At 39.9% G+C, this 14290-nt stretch overlaps 1 protein-coding gene across 3 annotated transcripts in view; it reads left to right on the top strand.

The window, feature by feature from the left end:
* ENTPD1 (ectonucleoside triphosphate diphosphohydrolase 1) overlaps nucleotides 1-14290 on the top strand; it is a 179872-nt gene that overhangs the window by 35645 nt on the left and 129937 nt on the right. The window contains exon 1 of one of the 3 annotated variants that reach the window (XM_033187650.1): nucleotides 6296-6315. The exons of the other annotated variants lie outside the window; for them this stretch is intronic. The gene's annotated coding sequence lies outside the window, so the exon portion shown is untranslated. Of the gene's footprint in view, nucleotides 1-6295; nucleotides 6316-14290 lie in introns of those variants that run through there. 3 annotated transcript variants of the gene reach the window in all.

The following is a 14290-nucleotide window of genomic DNA, read 5'->3' as shown; positions in this document are numbered from 1 at the left end:
CCCTGGCTGTATTCTTCATGGAGGCGAAGTTCTTGCAATTTTTCTGTAGTGCCAACCTGATGACACACTAACCATGTACTTCTTAGTTACAACAATTTTTAAACACCCAGCCGCCTAACTTACTTTGTTTCTCATCTCAGGCATTGCTGTGACAATATTTATACTCAGTTGTAGCAAAAATAAAAATTTTCTTTTTACATATCAATGAAAATTTGTAGGGGCTGCTGGGAGGGATTTGCTCTCCCATATGCAGTGGTCGTGAATCCCCATGTTAGGTATTTTAGGAAATATAAAATAAGTAATAGATAGACTCTTCCCTCTGGGACTCCAGGTTTGGTAGTAATGGAGGATGGGGTGAGGAGCGAAGAGAAATTCCGTGTGGGAGGAAATGATAACACAAGCGTGAGTGGTGGAAATCTTTGTTAAGATGTTAATCATTGTGGGTTCCCAGTCCTACACTGGCTCATTGTCAACATTATGCAAGCTTCCCTAAAGAAATAAGGTAATAGGGAAGAATAAAGGGGTACCTTTGAAGACCAAGAAAGAGTGGAAGTTTTGGGTCACTGGGAAGGGATGAAGGTTGGTGGGCCTATGGGTAATAGGGACTCTTGCCTGTTCCGTGGTCATGTCCTGCTGGGTAATACGTCAGAAAGGACAGCTGCATGGTGTCTCAGAGATGCTCCACTCCAAGCACCAGGGCATCCAGCTGAGGCAAAGTCCCCTCACCACACTCCCCCTTTCCTACTTAGCATTGGAACAGAAAGGTTGGGCAGTGAGAATATCAGACGGGATCAAGGTAGGTGTGAGATTAGAAACCGTTCTCCCAGTTTCTATAGATGCACTTGCCCCAGATTCTGGTGTAAGCCAAGGAGGTAAGAGAACTCCAGTAATGACAGTTTGAATTTCCTGCCAGTTCAGAGAGCCAGAGACTTGAGATGAATTTAAGTTGATACAAAAAAAATAAAGAGCAGAATTTTTTGGACACCTACATGTGGTGGAGTAAGATGGAATTTGCTCCAAGCATAAAAAAACAGAGACAAAAAGGGCAGAATATGGCAAGGGCTCTAGGGGAGGCTAAGCAATGGAATGTAGCTATAATAAATCATGACATGTTATTTGCAATTTGGGAACATTGCAGTCTCTTCTCCACAGAGCTTCTTCCAACTGGGCAGAGGAAAGAACAGTTAAATGGAGAAGGGAAGGAATGATTTTCTCTTGGATTCTTTTCTTGCTTGCTCCAATTTCATAACATAAAGTACAATAACAAGTAACTGTACATGTAGTAAATGTTTATTAGTCAAGTATTAATAAAATAGTCTGTTAATTCCTTCTTTTATGGTAGTCATATGTCACGCTGATTTTCATGTCACAAAATCCGTATTGGCCATCCTCTGGATTATAGAGACAGACACAACATTGTTTGGTGTCAGTGTCAAGGCATCATGGCACACACGGTGAAGATCCCTTCGCCCTTCTATTTCTCCATCTCATAGACTCCTTTGTTATTCTACAGGCTTCAGAGCAGAGACCTCCATGCAATTTCTGTTTTTCCTGGAAGAAATTACAGTTGGGTGGGTAGGGTTACAAGTATTTTCCACATAGAATCTGTATTTCCTGGATTCCAAAGCACTTGATGAAAATAGATTTTTTTTTCTTTCTTTTTTTTTTAGACGGAGTCTTACTCTGTCTTGCCCAGGCTGGAGTGCAGTGGCACGATCTTGGCTTACTGCAGCCTCCACCTCCAGGGTTCAAGCGATTCTCCTGTCTCAGCCTCCTAAATAGCTGGGACTACAGGCGTGTGCCACCACACCTGGCTAATTTTGTATTTTTAGTAGAGACGGGGTTTCATCATGTTGGCCAGGCTGGTCTTGAACTCCTGACCTCAGGTGATTCACCCCCACTGGGCCTCCCAAAGTGTTGGGATTACAGGCATGAGCCACCATGCCTGGCAAAAATAGATTTTTAATGTTTGGAATTCAAGATGTGTCTTTCAGTCAAAGTCAAAAGAAATCTATTTGTTTCCAGAGAATCTCAAGTTATGCTGTGTTTGTCATTGTGTACAAGTATGCTTAGTATTTCATGGAAGATATCATTTAATCTGATCACCAATGCAGATAAGTTATTTGTAACAGTATTTGATACAGGTAAATTTTAGTTCTAGACCTCCAATTGGCTTTTAAAATCTTTTAAATATTTAATACAATTCAGCAAAAACTAAACTTTATTTATTGATTTAATTTTTTTCTTTGTTTGTTTGAGATGGAGTCTCGCCCTGTTGCCCATGCTGGAGTGCAATGGCGCGATCTCAGCTCACTGCAACTTCCACCTTCTGGGTTCAAGTGATTCTCCTGCCACAGCCTCTCGAGTAGCTGGGATTACAGGTGCACACCACCACACTCGGCTAATTTTTTATATCTTTAGTAGAGACAGGGTTTCACCATGTTGTCCAGGCTTGTCTCTAACTCCTGACCTCAGGTGATCCACCCTCCTTGGCCTCCCAAAGGGTTGGGATTACAGGCATGAGCCACTGCGCCCGGCTGACTTTATTTTTTAATGTGGAAGATTGCCTGATCTAGCTGAACAATGAATTTTAAAACAATAGGGGTTGTTACGTACTTTGGGCTATATTAGAAAATTTTCAAAGTTTTTGTTTGTTTGTTTGTTTGTTTGTTTGAGACGGAGTCTCACTCTGTTGCCCAGACGGGGAGTGCAGTGGCATGATCTCAGCTCACTGCAATGTCTGCCTCCCTGATTCAAGGAATTCTCCTGCCTCAGCCTCCAGAGTAGCTGGGATTACAGGCTCATGCCACCATGCCAGGCTAATTTTTGTATTTTTAGTAGAGATGGGGTTTCCTCATGTTGCCCAGGCTGCTCTCAAAACTCCTGGCCTTAAGTGATCCACCCACCTCAGCCTCCCAAAGTGCTGGGATTACAGGTGTGAGCCTGTAATCTGGCTAGAAAATTTTCAAAGTTTTGAGCAATGTATTTGACCAATTCGTGTGCTGAAGAAGAGTTTTGCTTGGGAATGGTGGATGTATTAAAAGTTTCTAGCTAACCTTTTCCCCTAAAATGTTTATTGAAATGTTTAATATTTAACAGAAATAATATGAAAATATATAAAGAAAAAGTTAATAACTCCCTTTCCCACCCCTCCAGCCATTTTCTCTTCTGTTCCTCCCTCAGAGGAGGATTCTTGTCCATCTTTTTTCATGCTCTTGCATGATGTGCATATATAGGTTTTTGTTAAAATGTAGCAATGATGGTTGCACACACACCCCCTCAGGTCTCTTTACTATTTCTGTGCACTCCGACTCCTTGTGTAGTTATCCTCCCAACAGCCCAGCCCTGCATCACTTTATGAGCAAATGACCTTCAGGTTACTGGAATGTGCTTCATTTGTGCACACCGGAGGCCATAAGTACCTACGAATTTATGCTTCCACCCCCCAACCCTTAACTAATGATTGATAGGTACAAAAGTATAAGCTTCAGCTCTTGCCCCCGTCATCAGTATAATTTGGTCAATCACTCCAGGTAGTTTCCCAGCTTTGTTTTGCTTTTTGACACTAAAAACAATGCTATAATATAAAACTTTCTACGTATATTCTATATATTTACCAAAAGCATTTTTTGTGTGTGTGAAAGACAGCCTCCACTTGAGTCTACTGAAGTTGAACTAAGCCACTTTCTACAATATTGAGATAAAGTGTTGGAGCTGGAAGTATGAAGAAGGATTTATGGGGGGCTAGGCAAATGAAGCTTTGTCCTTTCAACAAGTATTTACTGTCCTCCTACTATGTGCAGGCTCTGTGTACAGTCTACTATTCAGTGCAGGACAAAACAGAAATGGTTCCTGCCCTCACAGAGCTCGTCTGGTGGGGGAGTAAGATATTAAACAATGATGTCATGAGTAAATCTTTGCAAATTGAATAAGTGCTATGAAGAAGGAATAGAAGGTGCTCTGTGAGAATTAATTGGGGGCCTAATTTAGAAATGGAAAAACCTCTCTGGAGAATTGACAGTAGAAAAAAAATTAAAACTTTTTTTTTTTTTTGAGACGAAATCTTGCTCTATCCCCCAAGCTGGAATACAGTGGTGAGATCTCAGTTCACTGCAAACTCTGCCTCCTGGGTTTGAGCAATTATTCTGCCTCAGCCTCCTGAGCAGATGGGATTACAGGCGGCCGCCACCACTCCTGGCTAATTTTTTTGTATTTTTAGTAGAGACGGGGTTTCACCATGTTGTCCAAGCTGGTCTTGAATGCCTGACCTCAGGTAATCCACCTGCTTCGGCTTCCCAAAGTGCTGGGATTACAGGCTTGAGCTGCTGCACCCAACCTAAAAATTAAAACTTTTTCCCAATGTTTAAGTTATTTACACAGCCCTAAAATTCATTCTAAAGAATTTTATTTTGTATTTATTTGAATTGAATAGATTTGGAATTGAGCTTTGCTCCAACTCACAATGGCTGCGGAATAGCCACCTTTGCTGCAGAATTCCTCTCAAACCCTTATGATAGAACAACAGGAAATCTGTAAGTATGACAGGTGGCCAAATTAGCTGGAAAAATGTTTGACTTGTAAATGTATCATGCTGGGGTACCTGGAGCATCTGAATCCCACCACCGCCACCACTCTGTAAGAGGAAAACCTGATGGAACAAATTAATTGAGGGCTGGGACTTCTGGGGTAGGGAGAAAGGAAGGGAGGGAAGATGAAGGAGACCAGGAGAGGATCTCAATGTCCCGAAAAGTCCGTGGCACATGGTAGGTGTCCAGTAAATATTTATTGAATAAATGATTGTATGAATGATGCTCAGCAGGGGTATATTGCACATGGACTGCCCAGCAGCCTCACAGGGAGAAAACGCTGTTTTGCATTAGCCCCTGGAATCTCTGTGTGTGTATGGTAGTCTGATGATGCCTGCCTTGATGTCTAGATGGTAAGGGCTCAGATAAGAATATGAACCAGCTTTTCCCAAGATGGGGTAATTGTCAGATATTACTGAAATATGGCAGTAGGCATACCTAGGGCCAAAACAGAAGTGAGGGAGGCCCCTTGCTTGGCCAGATCAGGAGTCACTGTCCAGAGGCTTAGATTCCATCATTTTCCTGCACCAAAGCTGGATGTAGTGGGCAGTCAGCAGGGAGCCAAGGACTTGTGTGTGGTCAGGGTCAAGAAAGGCAAAATTGGTCAGAGAAATGCGTACCCTGTTGGTGAGATGGAGAAGACTTATTCCTTCTCACCTCAAACCAAGACTCACCGTAAATACGCTATACATAATCATGATGATCTCCTGACTATTTTGAGTAGCTTGCCAGAAGGGTAAGATGAGAAAAGAGATCTAATTTACATTTTTTAAAATGGCAATTAGAGGGAGATCACAATAGCCAAAAAAGATTAGCTATTTATTAAGCACATATGCACACTCTGGTTTAGGTGCTGTGTGATATTGGAGGATTTAGATGGGGAGGAGAGGAAAAGAATTTGCACTCAGACTCCAGAATTTGAAATCACACGTTGGATTGTATACACAGGTATACTTCAGAGATATTGCAAGTTCGGTTCCAGACCACCATAATAAAGCAAGTTACACAAATTTTTTGGTTTCCCAAGGCATATAAAAGTTATGTTTACATTATATTATATATTATATTATAGTCTATATTTGCAAAAGTACAATGTACATACCTCGATTAAAAATACTTTATTGTTGGCAGGGTGCGGTGGCTCACGCCTGTAATCCCAGCACTTTGGGAGGCCGAGGCAGGTGAATCACGAGGTCAGGAGATCGAGACCATCCTGGCTAACATGGTGAAACCCCGTCTCTACTAAAAACACAAAAAATTAGCCAGGCGTGGTGGCGGACGCCTGTAGTCCCAGCTACTCGGGAGGCTGAGGCAGGAGAATGGCGTGAACCTGGGAGGTGGAGCTTGCAGTGAACCAAGATCATGCCACTGCAGTCCAGCCTGGGTAACAGAGCTAGACTCTGTCTCAAAAAAAAAAAAAAAAAGAAAAGAAAAACTTTATTGTTAAAAATGCTACTGATCATCTAAACCTTCTGTGAGTTGTAATCTTTTTGCTGCTGGAGGATTTTACCTCTATGTTAATGGTTACTGACTGATCAGCATGGTGAAGGTTAGGGTGGCTATGGCAATTTCTTAAAAGAAGACAACAGTGAAGTTTGCCTCATCAATCGACTCTTCCTTTTATGACAGATTTATCTGTAGCATGTGATGCTGTTTGATAGCATTTTATCCACAGTAGGACTTTCAAAATTGGTGTCAGTCATCTCAAGCCCTGCAGCTGCTTTATCAAGTAAGTTCATGTAACATTTTTTTTTTATTAAAGTTCTAGGGTACATGTGCACAACGTGCAGGTTTGTTACATATGTATACTTGTGCTATGTTGGTGTGCTGCACCCATCAACTGGTCATTTACATGAGGTATAACTCCCAATGCCATCCCTCCCCCTCCCCCCTCCCCATAATAGGCCCCGGTGTGTGATGTTCCCCTTCCAGAGTCCAAGTGATCTCATTGTTCAATTCCCACCTATGAGTGAGAACATGCAGTGTTTAGTTTTCTGTTCTTGTGATAGTTTGCTGAGAATGATGGCTTCCAGCTGCATCCATGTCCCTACAAAGGACACAAACACATCCTTTTTCATGGCTGCATAGTATTCCATGGTGTATATGTGCCACATTTTCTTAATCCAGTCTGTCACTGATGGACATTTGGGTTGATTCCAAGTCTTTGCTATTGTGAATAGTGCTGCAATAAACATACATGTGCATGTGTCTTTATAGCAGCATGATTTATAATCCTTTGGGTATATACCCAGTTATTGGATGGCTGGGTCATATGGTATTTCTAGTTCTAGATCCTTGAGGAATCGCCATACTGTTTTCCACAATGGTTGAACCAGTTTACAATCCCACCAACAGTGTAAAAGTGTTCCTATTTCTCCACATCCTCTCCAGCACCTGTTGTTTCCTGACTTTTTAATGATTGCCATTCTAACTGGTGTGAGATGGTATCTCATTGTGGTTTTGATTTGCATTTCTTTGATGGCCAGTGCTGATGAGCATTTTTTCATGTGCCTGTTGGCTGTATGCATGTCTTCTTTTGAGAAATGTCTATTCATATCCTTTGCCCACTTTTTGATGGGGTTGTTTGTTTTTTTCTTGTAAATTTGTTTGAGTTCTTTGTAGGTTCTGGATATCAGCCCTTTGTCAGATGAGTAGATTGCAAAAATTTTCTCCCATTCTGTAGGTTGCGTGTTCACTCTGATGGTAGTTTCTTTTGCTGTGCAGAAGCTCTTTTGTTTAATTAGATCCCATTTGTCAATTAATGGCTTTTGTTGCCATTGCTTTTGGTGTTTTAGACATGAAGTCCTTGCCCATGCCTATGTCCTAAATAGTATTACCTAGGTTTTCTTCTAGGGATTTTATGGTTTTAGGTCTAACATTTAAGTCTCTAATCCATCTTGAATTAATTTTCGTATAAGGAGTAAGGAAAGGATCCAGTTTCAGCTTTCTACTTATGGTAGCCAATTTTCCCAGCACCATTTATTATATAGGGAATCCTTTCCCCATGTCTTGTTTTTCTCAGGTTTGTCAAAGATCAGATGGCTGTAGATGTGTGGTATTATTTCTGAGGACTCTATTCTGTTCTGTTGGTCTATATCTCTGTTTTGGTACCAGTACCATGCTGTTTTGGTTACTGTAGCCTTGTAGTACAGTTTGAAGTCAGGTAGCGTGATGCCTCCAGCTTTGTTCTTTTGACTTAGGATTGTCTTGGCAATGCGGGGTCTTTTTGGGTTCCATATGAACTTTAAAGCAGTTTTTTCCAATTCTGTGAAGAAAGTCATTGGTAGCTTAATGGGGATGGCATTGAATCTATAGATTACCTTGGGCAGTATGGCCATTTTCACGATATTGATTCTTCCTATCCATGAGCATGGAATGTTCTTCCATTTGTTTGTGTCCTCTTTTATCTCACTGAGCAGTGGTTTGTAGTTCTCCTTGAAGAGGTCCTTTACATCCCTTGTAAGTTGGATTCCTAGGTATTTTATTCTCTTTGAAGCAATTGTGAATGGAAGTTCATTCATGATTTGGCTCTCTGTTTGTTTGTTACTGGTGTATAAGAATGCTTGTAATTTTTGCACATTGATTTTGTATCCTGAGACTTTGCTGAAGTTGCTTATCAGCTTAAGGAGATTTTGGGCTGAGTTGTTGGGGTTTTCTAAATATACAATCATGTCATCTGCAAACAGGGACAATTTGACTTCTTCTTTTCCTAACTGAATACCCTTGATTTCTTTCTCCTGCCTGATTGCCCTGGCCAGAACTTCCAACACTATGTTGAATAGGAATGGTGAGAGAGGGCATCCCTGTCTTGTGCCAGTTTTCAAAGGGAATTTTTCCAGTTTTTGCCCATTCAGGATGATATTGGCTGTGGGTTTGTCATAAATAGCTCTTATTATTTTGCGATACGTTCCATCAATACCGAATTTATTGAGAGTTTTTAGCATGAAGGGCTGTTGAATTTTGTCCAAGGCCTTTTCTGCATCTATTGAGATAATCATGTAGTTTTTGTCTTTGGTTCTGTTTATATGCTGGATTATGTTTATTGATTTGCGTATGTTGAACCAGCCTTGCATCCCAGGGATGAAGCCCACTTGATCATGGTGGATAAGCTTTTTGATGTGCTGCTGGATTCGGTTTGCCAGTATTTTATTGAGGATTTTTGCATCGATGTTCATCAGGGATATTGGTCTAAAATTCTCTTTTTTTGTGTGTGTCTCTGCCAGGCTTTGGTATCAGGATGATGTTGGCCTCATAAAATGAGTTGGGGAGGATTCCCTCTTTTTCTATTGATTGGAATAGTTTCAGAAGGAATGGTACCAGCTCCTCCTTGTACCTCCGGTAGAGTTTGGCTGTGAATCCATCTGGTCCTGGGCTTTTTTTGGTTGGTAGGCTATTAATTATTGCCTCAATTTCAGAGCCTGCTATTGGTCTATTCAGGGATTCAACTTCTTTGTGGTTTAGTCTTGGGAGAGTGTAAGTGTCCAGGAAATTATCCATTTCTTCTAGGTTTTCTAATTTATTTGCGTAGAGGTGTTAATAGTATTCTGTGATGGTAGTTTGTATTTCTGTGGGGTCGGTGGTGATATCCCCTTTATCCTTTTTTATTGCGTCTATTTGATTCTTTTCTCTTTTCTTCTTTATTAGTCTTGCTAGCGGTTTATCAATTTTGTTGATCTTTTCAAAAAACCAGCTCCTGGATCATTGATTATTTGGAGGGTTTTTTTGTGTCTCTATCTCCTTCAGTTCTGCTCTGATCTTAGTTATTTCTTGCCTTCTGCTAGCTTTTGAATGTGTTTACTCTTGCTTCTCTAGTTCTTTTAATTGTGATGTTAGGGTGTCAATTTTAGATCTTTCCTGCTTTCTCTTGTGGGCATTTAGTGCTATAAATTTCCCTCTACACACTGCTTTAAATGTGTCCCAGAGATTCTGGTATGTTGTATCTTTGTTCTCATTGATTTCGAAGAATGTCTTTATTTCTGCCTTCGTTTCGTTATGTACCCAGTAGTCATTCAGAAGCAGGTTGTTCAGTTTCCATGTAGTTGAGCGGTTTTGATTGATTTTTTTAGTCCTGAGTTCTAGTTTGATTGCACTGTGGTCTGAGAGACAGTTTGTTATAATTTCTGTTCTTTTACATTTGCTGAGGAGTGCTTTACTTCCAACTATGTGGTCAATTTTCAAATAAGTATGATGTGGTGCTGAGAAGAATGTATATTCTGTTGATTTGGTGTGGAGAATTCTGTAGATGTCTATTAGGTCCGCTTGGTGCAGAGTTGAGTTCAATTCCTCATGTAACATTTTAAATCCTTTGCTGTCATTTCAACAATGTTCACTGCATTTTCCCCAGGAATAGATTCCATCTCAAGAAACCGGTTTCTTTTCTTATCTATAAGAAGCAAGTCCTCATCTACTCCAGTTGTATCACGAGATTGTAACAACTCAGTCACATCTTCAGACTCCACTTCTAATTCTCGTTTTCTTGCTATTTCCACCTCATCTGCAGTTACTTCCTTCACTGAAGTCTTGAACCCCTCCAAGTCATTTATGAGGGCTGGAATGGACTTCTTCCAAATTCTTGTTAATGTTGTTATTTTCACCTCCTCCCATGAATCACGAATGTTCTTAATGATATCTAGAATTCTTTCCAGAAAATTTTTGATTTACTTTGCCCAGATTCAACAGAGGCACTATCTATGATAGCTACAGCCTTGTGAAATGTATTTCTTGAGTAATAAGACTTGAAATTACTTCTTGATCTGTGGGCTGCAGAAAGAATGTTGTGTTAGCATGCATAAAAATAACATTCATCTTCTTGTACATCTCCATCAGAGCTCCTGGGTGATCAAGTGCATTGTCAATGGACAGTAATATTTTGAAAGGAATATTTTTTTCTGAGCAGCACACATCAACAGTTAGCTTAAAATATTCAGTAAACCATGCTGTAAACAGATTTATGGTCATCCAGACTTTTTTATTCCAGTTATAGAGCACAGGCAGAGTAGATTTAACATAATTCTTTTTTTTTTTTTTTTTTTTTTTTTTTTTTTAGACAGAGTCTCTGTCACCCAGGCTAGAGTGCAGTGGCATGATCTTGACTCACTACAACCTCCACCTCTTGGGTTCAAGTGATTCTTGTGCCTCAGCCTCCCGAGTAACTGGGACTACAGGCGTGCACCACCAAGCCCTGCTAATTTTTTGTATTTTTAGAGACGGGATTTTACCATGTTGGCCAAGCTGATCTCGAACTCCTAACCTCAGGTGATCTGCCTGCTTTAGCCTCCCAAAGTGCTAGGATTACAGGTATGAGCCACTGTGCCTGGCCAACTTAACGTAATTCTTAAAGGCCCTAGGATTTTCAGAATGGTCAATTAACAATGGCTTTAACTTAAAGTCACCAGCTTCATTAGGCCCTAACAAGAGAGTCATCCTCTCCTTTGAAGATTTGAAGATTGACTTCTCTCTAGCTATGAAAAACTCTACTGGCCCCCAGAGGATGAAGGGCCTAATATGGCATCCAAGATGGCATCTTATTCTAAAAGAAGGCTATTTCATCTACATTGAAAAGCTGTTGTTTCGTGTAGCCACTTTCATCAATGATCTTAGCATGCTCTTCTGGATACCTTGCTGTAGCTTCCCCATCAGCACTTGCTGCTTCACCTTGCACTTTTACATTATGGAGATGGCTTATTTTCTTAAACCTCATGAACCAACCTCTGCTTGCTTCTGACTTTTCTTCTGCAGCTTCCTCACCTCTCTCAGTCTTCATAGAACTGAAGAGAGTAAAGGTGCTGCTCTGGATTAGGTTTTGGCTCAAGGGAATGTTGTGACTGGTTTGATATTCTATCCAGAACACTCAGACTTTCTCCATATCAGTAATAAGGCTGTTTCTCTTTCTTATCATTTGTGTGTTCACTGGAGTAGTGTGTTTACTTTTTTTAAAGAACTTTTTCTTTGCATTCACAGCTTGGCTGTTTTCTGCAAGCAGCTTAGCTTTTAGCCTATCTCAGCTTTCGACATGCCTTCCTTGCTAAGCTTAATCATTTCTAGCTTTTGATTTCCAATGAGAGATGTGTGACTTTTCCTTATACTTGAACACTTATAGTCCATTGTAAGGTTATTAATTGGCCTAATTTCAATATATTGTGTCTCAAGGAATAGGGAAGCCCAAGGAGATGGGGAGATAGTGGGACAGCCAGACAGTGGAACAATCAGACCACAAACAGCAGTTATCAATTAAGTTCACCATCTTATATGGGCATGGTTCATGGTGCCCCAAAACAGTTACAATTTTAATATGAAACATCACTGATCCCAGATCATCATAAGAAGTATAATAATAATGAAAATTTTTAAATATTGCAAGAATTACCAAGATGTGCTACAGAGACATGAAGTGAGCACATGGTACTGCAATAATGGCAGTGATGGACTTGTTCAATGTAGGGTTGCTACAAACCTTCAATTTGTAAATACTGCAATGTCTGTGAAACACAATATAGCCAAGCACAAGCAAGTGGAGTATGCCTGTAAGAAACATACAATATGAAAAATCAGCAATGTGAGGCATTAAGCAATTCCCATGTTGCTGGGCACTTATGAAAGGCTCTTAGAATTTGGAGGAGAGAGAGTTAGCTGGAAGACTTGAAAGATTTAAGATTTGAGCCAGACCCTGCAGGATGAGCTGAGAGAATCATCTTAGGCTAAGTAATGATCTCAAAAGTGTGAAAATTACTATTACTATTATCTTTTTCTATTCTCCTATTTCTTCAGACTTTACTGGCCCCCAGAGGATGAAGGGCCTAATGTAAAGGAGAACAGGGGCCTGATTTTGGCATTACCTCAAAGATTTGTCACCTCTGGCTGATCTCTGCAAAGGCGGAGGCGTTAACAGCAACATAGGAGCTTCCTGTTATAGACTGGTCTGGTATTGTGGGATATTATTGTCCTCAAAAGCTGGGCGTGTGGGCCATGCCGATAAGGTCATCGGCATCAGTCTAAGGGCCATGTGTTCTTCAAAACTTTCCACTGACTCTTAGGAACAGCAAGGTCCAAAAGTGGAACACAGAGATTTATGCTGTTTGGAGTCTTGATTGCTTGGCAAGTATTAATACAATTCTGGGGCACTTAAGTTGGTCAGTGTGGTGAATTTTGCTCAACACCAGCTTTTCTGCCTCTCAGAGCTAGTTTAAGTTCTTTGGCGATGTTGCCAAATAAGGGTAACCCCGTCTGGAGAAGCCTAGGCCTTTTCCTTCCTTTTGTTATTTTTTTTCAAGTGCTGCAACCAGCAGTCCATACTCCTTCCTGCCCTCCCCCTGGGGAGTTGCTGACTTCTCCCCAGTGACATGTATTTGGAAACTTTTTAAGATACTAGAAAATCAACTTAGAGACTTTCTTTTTCTTCTTCTTCTGTTTTTTTTTTTTTTTTTTTTAGACCAATGGGAATATTGCGTGTCGTGGATGGAAAGATTTGAATACTACTATGTTTTCACATTGAGTTCAATGTAACAAGGCCATTTCCGTGTCTTGGCACACAGCCTGAGTTAACTTTGTTTTGCTGGATGTGGACACAATGAATTCTGTTTGAACAAGAAATCATGTGTAACAAATGCTTTTGCAAAATCATGTCATGTCATTAAAGTAGTTACTTTAACAAAGATGGGCTTCACAACAGCTACTACAGTTAAATATCTATACACTGTTAACATATTTTTTAAAATAAACTTTTAATTATAGAATAGTTTTCAATTTACAGAAAAGTTAGGAAGATAGTACAGAAAGTTACCAGGTACTCTCTACCCAGTTCCCTGATTATTAACATACTACATTAGTGTGGTACATTTAATACAATAAATGAACCAATATTGATACCTTAATATCAACAAAAGTCCATACTTTATTCAGATTTCTTTAGTTTTTACCCAATGTTCTTTTCTGTCCCAAGATTTCAAATTGCATTTAATCTTCATGACTCCTTAGGTTCTTCTTGGCTGTGAGAATTTCTCAGACTTTATTTTTGATGACTTTAGCAGCTTTGAGAAATACTGGTCAGAAATTTTGTATAATGTCCTTCAATTGGGATTTGTCTGATATATTTCTCATGATTAGACTCGAGTTACGTACTTTTTGGAGGAAGACCACAGAGTGCCATTTTCATCACATCATACCAAGGATATGAGTTATCAACATGATTTATTACTGTTGATGTTGATCTAGATGGCCTTGCTGAGGTAGTGTTTGTCAGGTTTTTCCACTGTAAAGTCACCCTTTCTTACTCTTTTTCTCTGCTGCACTCTTTGGAAAGAAGTCACTAGGCAGGCCATACTTAAGGAGTGGGGAGTTATGCTTTACCTCCTAGAGAGTGGAGTATTTATGTAACTCATTTGAAATTCTGTACGGATTTGTCTATTCTCTCCCACTTGTTTATTTAACAATTCATTTGTTAAATATTCTATTTCATAAATACACTAATAGTCTATTTCAGTATAGACTCACGGATATTTATTTTATACTTTGATTATCATTGAATACGATTCTATTTTATTGTTCAAATTATTCTAATTTTGGCTATTGGAAGCTCTATTGGCTCCTGTGTCACTTTGACACACCCCATCATTGTACATCATTGTAAGCTTTTTTTTTCTTAATTACTTTCTTACTTTCTGGCCCCACAATATACTCTAGGACTACCTTGTAATATTTCCTGTCCC

This window comes from Trachypithecus francoisi, unplaced genomic scaffold (assembly GCF_009764315.1).
Source record: "Trachypithecus francoisi isolate TF-2019V2 unplaced genomic scaffold, Tfra_2.0 Contig01579, whole genome shotgun sequence".
NCBI classification, from domain to species: Eukaryota; Metazoa; Chordata; class Mammalia; order Primates; family Cercopithecidae; genus Trachypithecus; species Trachypithecus francoisi.
This window is presented reverse-complemented; position numbering and strand designations above follow the sequence as displayed.